Source organism: Echinops telfairi, unplaced genomic scaffold, assembly GCF_000313985.2.
Source record: "Echinops telfairi isolate 266 unplaced genomic scaffold, ASM31398v2 ScPeMD7_18;HRSCAF=68, whole genome shotgun sequence".
Classification (NCBI taxonomy): Eukaryota; Metazoa; Chordata; class Mammalia; order Afrosoricida; family Tenrecidae; genus Echinops; species Echinops telfairi.
In genome coordinates, this window is record NW_022103915.1 from 97014689 (window position 1) to 97025162 (window position 10474).

The following is a 10474-nucleotide window of genomic DNA, read 5'->3' on the forward strand; positions in this document are numbered from 1 at the left end:
CTTTTTTAAAATGCCACGGGATGCGGGAAAAATTGTTAAAAATCGGGACTGTCCCGCCAAAAGCGGGACGTCTGGTCACCTTATCCATGTGGCTTCTCCTCGGTGATGTCTTGCAGGAGGTGAGCCTTGCCAGCTAAAGCAGGGAACTGGCTAAGGCAGTTGCACCCTGGTTTGACCATCAGAAAACAAGAGACCTCAAGAGAACTCGAAAGGTGAGGCTCACCGAGTCATTTATCCCTCCGCCCTTCAATTAACCCCACATGTGTTTATCGGCCAGGTTGGTGCAATAAATTTAACTATATCAACATATAATAAATAAAAGTACAACGATCAACACAACTGACAGTAAGAACACAGGCTGCAAAAGGATTTTTCTCAGCAAAGACAACCATTAAGACAGCTTAAGAACAAGCAGACGTCCAGTGCTGACTCTGGATACAAGGAACCTTCTATATTGAAAGCAGTGGGGCAGGTGGGACCAGGGCTTTTTAATGTAACAGCCAAATGAGGTACTAAAACAGAATTAACAGCATGGATGGTTCTTCTCCAGAGCTGATGCACTCTATCTTAAATGTAGGGCAGGCAAGGAGGTCACCCAAAGTCACGGTTGACTGTAACCACTACTTCTCCAAAAAGCCTGCTGTGACTCTGCATTGGATTTGTAAGGACTCTCAAGACAGCAACTTTATTTGAAACATTGATCCTTAAGGAATGCTAACCTCTCATTATCCCAGTGCTACAATTAAATGTGGGGCAAAACCAAAATCTCAGTTATCAGGCCGCCTGCCCATCCTCTAGTGTTTGTGTCCACAGGAAGGAGTAAGAGGAGCCGGGTCAGGGCCTCCCCCTGTTCAGATGCTTTGCCTTCGACCAGAGGGATTAGCAATGGGACAGATTCAGCTGGGTGAACGCAGCTGAGGCCTCTGGAAATGGAGACAAGGTGGAGTTGTGACTGACTGGGAACACGGTTGCTCCAATTCGTGGTGACCTGGGTGGGTCAGAGTAGGACTGTGCTCCTAAGGTTCTCTGGGTGGACTCGAACCACCAGCCCTTCTGTTGGCAGCTGACCACATGAACCACTAGCCAGAGACTTCTTACAGAACATTTTCTGAGACATCTAAGACCACCCCCACTCCCCAAACACTATACATAAGTACCCTCTTTGTGCTGTTCAACAAAAACACTGCCCTTCGCCACCCTCCCTACTTATTTTTGCAAGTAAAAATTAAGGTGGGGGGCTTGTTCTTTTGTTTTTGTCAACCTAGTCCTAGGACCCATCCTTGTACTTTATATGAGAATTTGGAGGGGGGCGGGGCAGGAATACTTAAGTCTAGTGAATTTGAAAAAAACAAACACTGTATACCTCTTCCTCTTTAAAAATGTTTACAGAGAAATGAAGGTTCTGAGATCTGGAATCTCACGAAACTCAGCAGTTGAAGCCATGCACAGCTGCAGCAAGCCGTGCAGTGACAGACCTGCCGGGTTGGGAGGAGAAACAGCTCTCTTGCGATGTTGCTCTCTGGCAACTCCCTCAGCTCCTGAAGTCACCGATCCCCCCCAACAGAAGCCACTTGCCACAAGCGATTACAGCAGAGCAAGGCAGCATGGCCAAACTGTACTTCTTGGTCCCTTCTTTCTTATCCTGCTTCCCTTCATCCTTATTCCCTCCATCCTTGTCTACCCCACTTCATTCTCTTACTTTCTTTTAATGACCCTGATCAACTCTTACTCAAAGGCCTACTGCCTCACTGCAAAAACACAATATTCACCCCAATTCCATTTAGTTCTTGAACTATCACTTTCTCTTCTATCTTCACCTGCAAATACCCTCAGTGCATTGTTTAAAAAGAAAAATGGGCATCTTAGCTGCATAACAAATATACAGGGAAAGGATGGTCCATTGGTGTGCCTAGGATTACATACAGGTATTCGAGCTTTATTTCCTGTGGCTTCGGTGATGAATCTGTCATTTTGAAACAACACACATTCATTCTCTTATAGTAAACCGGTCAGAAGTATAAGCAGAATGCTCCTTCGAAGCAAAGTTGTCAAGACTTCATCTCACATACTTTGGATGTGTTATCAGCAGAGACCAGTCTCTGGAAAAGAACATCATGCTTGGCAAAGTGCGGGTCGGTGAAAAAGAGGACAACCCTCAATGAGATGGAATGACGGTGGCTGCATCAGTGAGATCACACACAGCAACAAGTGCAAGGAGAGTGCCGCCCGGGACAGGGTTTCCTTCTCTCGTGAGAAGGGTCACTAGGAGTCACAGTTGCTGGAGGGCACCTCACAACAGCTCGGCCTGAAGTTCAACAGCTAAAGTCAAGGTGTTAGTAGCCAGATGCTTTAGACTCTAGCATAAGGTGACCAGATTTTAACGTTGGTAAAGTGGGACACCATTGATAAAACTCATATCCTGGTGAAATAGCCACATGGCAGTTGAAAACCATATACTCTAGCTTGTCGTGCATTCTTTCCAAAAATTGGACTTTTTTTAAATGCCACAGAATGTGGGAAAAATTGTTAAAAATCGGGACTGTCCCGCCAAAAGTGGGACATCTGGTCACCTTACTTTCTAGCAGAGAATCTGTTCTCTTGCTTTTCTAGCTTCCAGAGGCCACGTGCATTCTCGGTTTGTGACCCCCTTTTCACATCGCTTCAACCAGCTGCTTTCATGATTACATCTCCTTTTACGGTCACATCTCCCTCTGCTTCCCTTTCATGGGAACAATTTTGATAACATTTAGAGTCCACTTAGACAAGCCAGGATAATCTCCCCCTCTCAAGAGTCGTAGCTTACTTCCATCTGCAAATTCTCTTTTGCCATGTAAGATAACTCTTTGGGTGCTACGTTCATCTGCTATTGGACTTGGAGACGCACAATGTTGGCAAAGTAAAAGCCATTAGTATTATATATAGATATCAAATAATAAACAATAACAGATTTCCTAAGGGGAAAGACTTACTCTTCCCCAAATAACCCAGGTCCATTCTTACGTCATTGGGCACCACGCTTCCAGGCACCATGGGTCCAGTCACATGCTCTGCTCACATCACCACTGCCTGAAGCTGCCACAGTGCTGTTCAGGGGACCGCTATGGCTCCATGGCTGCTGGTCTGTCACTAAGTCTAGCTGGCCTCTTTTGTTGGCTCCCACCACACTACCCAGACCTGCCACCATGTAAGCAGACCCACACTGCCTGGGTTGTGGGGAGGGAAGCACCATACAACCCTCTCACAAAACAGACTCAGGCTTCTGCCTTGCATGGATAAATATTACAAGTCTTTTAGGTCTGCTAGCAAGCCTCCCACCTGAAGGTACTCAGCTCCCATCCTGTAGTCCAGGGAGCCTATCACTACTGTCTTTCATGCTCTCACATTCTCTCTTCTGGGTCTAGGGGGTTCTAAGTATAGAGACTTCGTGTATAAAGGGCATATTCTATTCTAGCTTCAACTAGATGGTAGTGAGGCCCTCCCAAACCTCTGTAGGATTGGCCCTTAGAAGCCTATGCCTCGTCAACTTCAAAGTATGGTCCTCTCAGCAGGACCACAAAACTGATCAATCCCTTTGGTAGGCCATATGCCACTCAATTTGCATAGTCTCAGCTGATTATTTGGTGGGGCTTACAAGAACCTGGCTAGAAAGGCCATATGAAAGCCCCAGACTCCTCCATTTGGAGCCCTGGTGGCGTAGTGGTTACACATTGGTCTGTTCATTGAAAGATCAACTATTCAAAATCACCAACTGTTCTCGAGAGAAAGAGTTTTCTAGTCCCATAAAGAGTTATAGTCTCAGAAATCCACAAGGGTATTATCCTGCCCTATAGGATCGCTATGAGTCAGAATCACCTCAGTGGCAGTAAGTCTGGGGGTTTGGGGTTTACTCCTCCAACACTGGGCACACAGATTTTAATGGTAGAGATACCCAACAGCCATTGTCCACCTAATGCTAACATTTTCCTCAATTGTCATTTGACCTGACACCACCTTCCTGATTTCTCATTGTTCTTTGGGGGAAATGTTTCAAAATTCTTTTCCAAGCTTCCCTGAATAAACATGAAGTCATCTCCCTTTACCTCAAGGAATATCTTACACAAATTCTTTGCCCATTCTGATGGTCAATGCTGAGTGGAGTGATAGCTTCTTATTATAACATGATTTCCTAGCAGCCAAATAAGTCAATCTGCCTAGGAATCTACACTACAGTGCTTTAAATTCAAAGGAGCTACAGTCATCTAATGTCAACACCATGCTATGTACTGATTCCTGCTGAGTGACTCAAAAGTTAAAATAGAGAGACATTTAGAAATAAGCCCTGGAGTAGCACTGCAAATGAGACTGCTGTTAAGTAGGCGAGGGCTAATGAAGCTATAATTATTTTATCCCATTCAGCATTTATTTCCTGAGCACTTGCGAATATGCAACCCACTGAGGTAACTCTATGGAGGACACAATGATTTCTAAAGTAAGTTTCCTGCATTGCCAAGATGAGAATATGACGGTGACAAGGGCATGGAAACAGCTCAGTAAAAGCAGGATGAAATAAATCGGATAGTAGAGAGACAAACAAAATTAGGGATGAGTGAGGAGGAAGAAAGTGTGAAATCTAACAGTGAACCTGAAAGAATGAATGGGGGAGAACCAATGAGATGTTTGTTCCAAATTGAAGGCACAACACAGTCAACGGCAGACAGAAGCACCATGTGCATGATGCGCACAGGGAGGTGAGGAGGATGGCAAGGAGGAGCAGAGGCTGACAGTCTGGGCACAATAGGACATGAAACAGGAAGGGGAGGATGAAGCCCACAGAGGTGTCCTGAAAGGTTTTGTTGCAGCTTCTGCTAATGGTGGTGGTGGTGGGGATGTATGTGCTCTTGAGAGTTATAGCATCGAGTGTTTTAAGAAAACAACTCTAATAGCAGTAGGGAAAATGGCATGTAGAAGCAAAAGATTAGAGAATGAAAACCAGTTAGGAATCCATTACAATAATGCAGGCTTTGATAATGACCATTTATTTCAGCGAATACTGTTCCTCTCGTTTAGTTTCCAAAACAACCCCATATGTAAGTACCATCACTAACCTTGCTTTCTGACTGAATAAAATGAGACTTAGAGAAGTTCAATACGTTCTCAAATTAACACAGCTAATGAGTGCCAGTACCTGGTTTCCAAATCTGGGCTGAGTCCTGCACCCAAGCTCTCACTACTCTGCAGGGGAGGAGGACAATGACACAATATGGAAAACATTTCAGAGATAGACACAATTGGACTTGGTGCTAGATATTATTTGAGAATTGGGGGAAACGAGATCAACCAGATGTCTGAAGGTGAGAGTGTCAAGGCCCAAGAAAATGACAGATTAAGCCTGTAAACTCCAATACTGGTGGCAGCATAGACAGAACTACATAGATGATCTTGACGCATTCCTCAACAACTCCCTACCAAGGAGGTGCCAGCAAGGCAAGGACTAAGTCCTCACATTAATGGAATGGCACGTGAAGTACCCAGCTAGGAGGCCTGCCAAGTGAAAGCACTGACACCCCTGACGGTGACCTACCCCCTCATCCCCAGCAGTAGCAGCCAACCCCCCACTCCACAATGGCTATTCAGATCACTAACTTCACATCTTATTCTCTTCTTTGGCTTCTGTGTGAGTCTGGGTATTTTAGAGAAACAAATCCACAGAAACTCATGTATAAGAGAGAGTTTTATATAAAGGTTAAGTGCACATCAAGAAAACATCCTAACCCAGTGCTGCCCAAGCCCACAAGTCCAACATTAACCTATTAACCCATATGTCCAACACCAATCCACCGTCTTCCTCTAACAAAACAGACACAATGATGCCAACTGCAGGAGGAAAGTTAAGTCAGTGAATGTGTAAACATCTCAGCGCTGGCAGGGGTCTCCACACGGCTGCTCCAGCACCCAGAGCAGCATCAGGGTAGGTCCATGTGGCTTCTCCTTGGAGATGTCTTGCAGGAAGTGAGCCTTGCAAGCTGAAGCAGGGAACTGGCTAAGGCAGCTACACCCTGGTCCGACCATCAGAAAACATGAGACCCGAGAACTAGAAAGGCGAGGCTCACCGAGCCATTTATCTCTCCGCCCTTCAATTAACCCCACATGTGTTCATCGGCCCGGTTGGCACAATAAACTAACTATATCAGCCTCCTTGGGCCAGGCTCTGAATCGGTCACATCTTCATCCCCAAGTAGAAAAGTACAAAGTCAGAAGGTGATTCTGACGAAAGGTTTCTGAGGACAGAATTCAAAACTACTAGGTAAAATGAAACCGGTGGCATCAATTGTTGCAGGTGCCATCAAGTCCGTTCCAACACCTCGCTACCCTGTGGACCACTGAATGAAAACACAGCCTGCTCTTACGCCATCCTCACAATTGTTGTAACGTTTGAGCTCATCGTTGGAGCCACTGTGTCAATCCACCTCAGCAAGGGTCTTCCTCTTTGCCCTGCCCTTCTACGTGACCAAGCATGATGGCCTTTTCTAGGGTCTGGTCTCTCTTGGTAAGATGTTCAAAGTATGTGAGATGAAGTCCTTTTTTTTTTTTTTCATTTAAAACATTTATTTCAGGAAATACATTTTCAACACTTTGTTATTTATACAAAAAAGAAACAAGTTTCTCAGGAGGCACAGAGCAGAAGGCCATGGTGGAGGAGGCAGCGATGAAACGGACATTCTCCGCATCTATTGCTAGGTGAGAAAACTGAGACACCCCCTCACTGAGCTGGGGCACCAAGACACCCCAGAACCAAGCTGGGCTCCATTTCCCCCGGTGGGGAAGGCTGCCCATGCTCGGGCCCTGGCGATGGCCATTTCCTTCCAATGGGGTGGTTTGGGCAAACACATGGCAAGTCAGCAAGTAAAAGTTCCCTGGAGTTTGGGGCCCCCACCGCTAGGTGGGAGTGAAAAACAGAATGCAGATGGCACACCTGCATCTGAGGCCTGTCTCCACCTCATCTCCACACAGCCTAGGAGCAGCGGTTTGAAGTTTCCTGAGGCAACTGGTCCCCATGCGTGCCCAATCTCACCAGCCCAGGCCGTAGGATGAGACAGGCGATCTTGTTACTGGGCAGCGTGTAAGGGCAAGGCGCTGACAAGTGGAGAAATTGCATAAAATAAAACACACAGAGTGGGCTGACGGGCAGGCAGCCTGGGGAGGGCGGGGCAGGGAGCGGGGCTACCTCTCCCTTGCATGCGGGTCCTTGTCCTCCACACCGTTGGACAGGAGGCTGTTGCCCTCATGGAAGCGCTTCACCCAGGGCACTTCACCCGGTACGCTTCGAAGTGGATGCTGCAGGTGATGTCCTTGATGTTGTGCATGTGCAACCTGTGAGGAGGTGTCGCAGGTAGGCAAACTCACAGTGCGGGCGTTCTCCACATCGATGGTGCCCCACTTGGTCATCCTGCCCAGAATCCTCTTCCCATTGACTGGTACTCATGGTCACTGCCCTCCACAGCGAACGGAATCATCTCTCAGAACTTCTCATTCACCAGCCGGTCCTCGGAGTCCTCGTCGCACTACTTCTGGGGGTACACACTGATGCCATGGGACAGGAGATCTGCCGTGATCCACTGTTTGAAGTAGACCCTCAAGGTCAGCATGTCGACCTTGGCAATGACCGATGTGGACCACTTTGCTCAGGCGCTTCATGAACTCAATGGCCTGTGGCCGGAGGGCATGCCTGGTGGCAGGGATAAAGTAGAGGCAGCAGGGCACATGCGTGTCCGTGTCCGGGATGCGCTTCTTGCGGTTGATGTTGACCTCCTCCTACAGGGACTTCTGGTCCTGGTCGTTGATGAACTTCACGATGGGCTGTCAGCAATTCTCATTGTTGATGTGGTCCCCGAAACCCGGCGTGTCAAACACCGTCAGCTTTAACCGGACGCCCTTCTCCTCAATCTCATGTGGGATGGACTGGATCTTGATGGTTTGGGGGATGTGCTTCCCTGACTTCCAGCAGATTTTGGATTTGAACAGCATGTTGATTAAGATGGATTTCCCCAAACCGCCCTGCCAGACCACCATGATGTTGAATTCAAAGCCCTGCTTCATGGCCTTTCTCCGCATCTGAGGATCAAGTCGATGACCCCATAGCCAAAGCCCACAGGCTCTTTCCGTGGCGTGGGGGCCTGCTTCAGCCCTCCCTCCCTGGGGGTGTGGGCCATGTTGCCGGGAGCCGCCTCTAAGGTGCGTCCGCTCTGCTCCTGGGGAGAAAGAAGATTGGGGTCTTACTTGCTCCGAGGCCCCGAAGTCCTCATTTCTAAGGAGTATTCTGGCTGTACTTCTTCCAAGACAGATCTGTTTGGGTTTGGTTGGTTTTGTTTGTTTGTTTGTTGTAGTCCATCGTACTTTCAATATTTTTCCACCAGCACCATAATTTAAATACAGCAATTCTTCAGTCTTCCTTATTCCAAGTCCAACTTTCACATGCATATGAGGCCATTGAAATATCATGGCTTGGGTCAGTGCACCTTGGTCCTCAAAGTAACACCCTTGCTTTTCAACACTGTAAAGAGGTCTTGTGCAGCAGATGTACCCAATGCAAGGTATCATTTGAGCTCTTGAATGGGGCTTCCATGAGCATTACTTCTGGATCCAAGCAAGAGGAAATCCTTGACAACATCAACCTTTTCTCCAGTTATCACAAGGTTACCTATTGGTCCAGTTATGAGGATTTTAATTTTCATTACATTGAGTTGCAATCCATACTGATGACTAAAATCCTTGATCTTCATCAGTAAACGCTTCAAGTCCTCCTTGCTTTCAGCAAGCAAGGCTGTGTCATCTGCAGATCCCAGGCTGTGCCTTCCTCCAGTCCTGACACCACTTTCTTCTTCAACTGGCCCAGCTTCTCAAACGATTGGCTCAGTAGACCCACTGAAGGCATATGGTGAAAGGATACAACCCTGCTGCACACCATCCCTGATTCTGAACCATGCAGTCTCCCCTGATTCTGTTCAAATAGCATCAATTGACCATGCTTTCCCCCCCAAACCTAGCAACATAAAGAACTCAACATTGACTATGTCATGATTAGGCACCAAAAGGCGGATAACAAGTGACTTATTTAAATCTGCCATCTCTAGATGCATTTCCAGAATGTCCCTGGGTGGTACCAAGGGTTAAAAGCTCAATTACTAAAGTTTGACAGAACCCACCCAGGGGTGACTCAGACATAAATAAGGTGCCAAGAACTGGCAATCTCCTTCTGAAAGGTCACAACCTTGAAAATCCTATGGGGCAATTCGACCGTGACTCGGAACTAATGACAACTAACAACAACAAAAGCATTTCCACCAAATAAGGGGGTGATACTTCACAGTGTTTCCATGGCTTTACCACCAGTCATTTTCCTCTGTCTTCGCGGGTCTTCTTCAGAAGTGAACATCTTTTTCTAAAATACTGATCCTCAGGCTAATTCCCCGGTGCTGGCAGGCCCTGATTCCTTACCTGGATGATTTACTGATGAAAGCCTTTGGAACCATCCACAATTTGACATAAACATTTCATCAGCAGCCTTCTCAACAGACTAAACCTTCTGTTAAATTAATATTAGGCTAACTGGCTTCCATTTTTGGTACTAACTCCATGAGTAACAAACTCAATTATTTTCCATTTCCTTCATCATTTTTCTTTCATTCTTGCTTTGTATCATTAATTGCATAAATATAAATAGATCCAAACAGCCAATCTCACTACTATCACATTGATTCTGACTCATAGCAACCCTATATGGGGTTTCTGAGACTAAAATGTTAAGGGCGCAGGTAACTTCAACTTTCTCCCTGGTTTTGAACCACCAACCTGTGGTTAGCAGGCTCACATACACTCGACAGCACCACCTGAGTGTGGGCTCTGCAGAGACTCCATCATTTCCATGTGTTACATGATTTACTATTTGTCTTTCAGAAACATACTGTTGCCACATGATTCATCTCCGGCATACTTGCAAGATTCATCAATGTCTCATAATCTTTTATCATCTTTACTTACGTCAACATAAGTGGAGTAATAAAATGACTGTTACCATAACTTTCAACATGGTCACTAATTTTGGCCGGATCAACCAGAGTGAGATTAATCATGCTCGTGGACTAACCACAGAAAACAGAAACAGGTTCTCAACCAATACTGCCATCTGTTGGTGACAGATGGTTGACTCGCTTTTGTGTTTGAGTTGTGGCTTTGTTAGTAATTCTTATATTCCTAATTATAGAAGCTGCTATCTCATTTTTTGAGCGTGGTAAAAGTAAAATCAGCCATTTCTTAAAACATCTTAGATTACCATGACCAATACAAATACAAATTTCTGTATATATTACTTCTTTAACTATAAAAACCCACCCACTGCCCTGAAAGTCAATTCTGGCTCATAATTTGTTTGGTGTGATTTATTTCCAAAGAAAAAATTGTCTTTATAGAATCCATACTAGAGGAGCAAATATTTTTT

The 10474-nt window shown here is 45.9% G+C and overlaps 1 protein-coding gene and 1 pseudogene across 1 annotated transcript in view; both read right to left on the reverse strand.

Annotated features, from left to right (window-relative positions):
- Positions 1-10474, reverse strand: part of GPR176 (G protein-coupled receptor 176) — a gene marked incomplete at its 5' end in the record, with an annotated part of 200952 nt that overhangs the window by 104321 nt on the left and 86157 nt on the right. The window lies entirely within an intron of this gene.
- Positions 7201-8201, reverse strand: LOC105979543 (annotated as a pseudogene).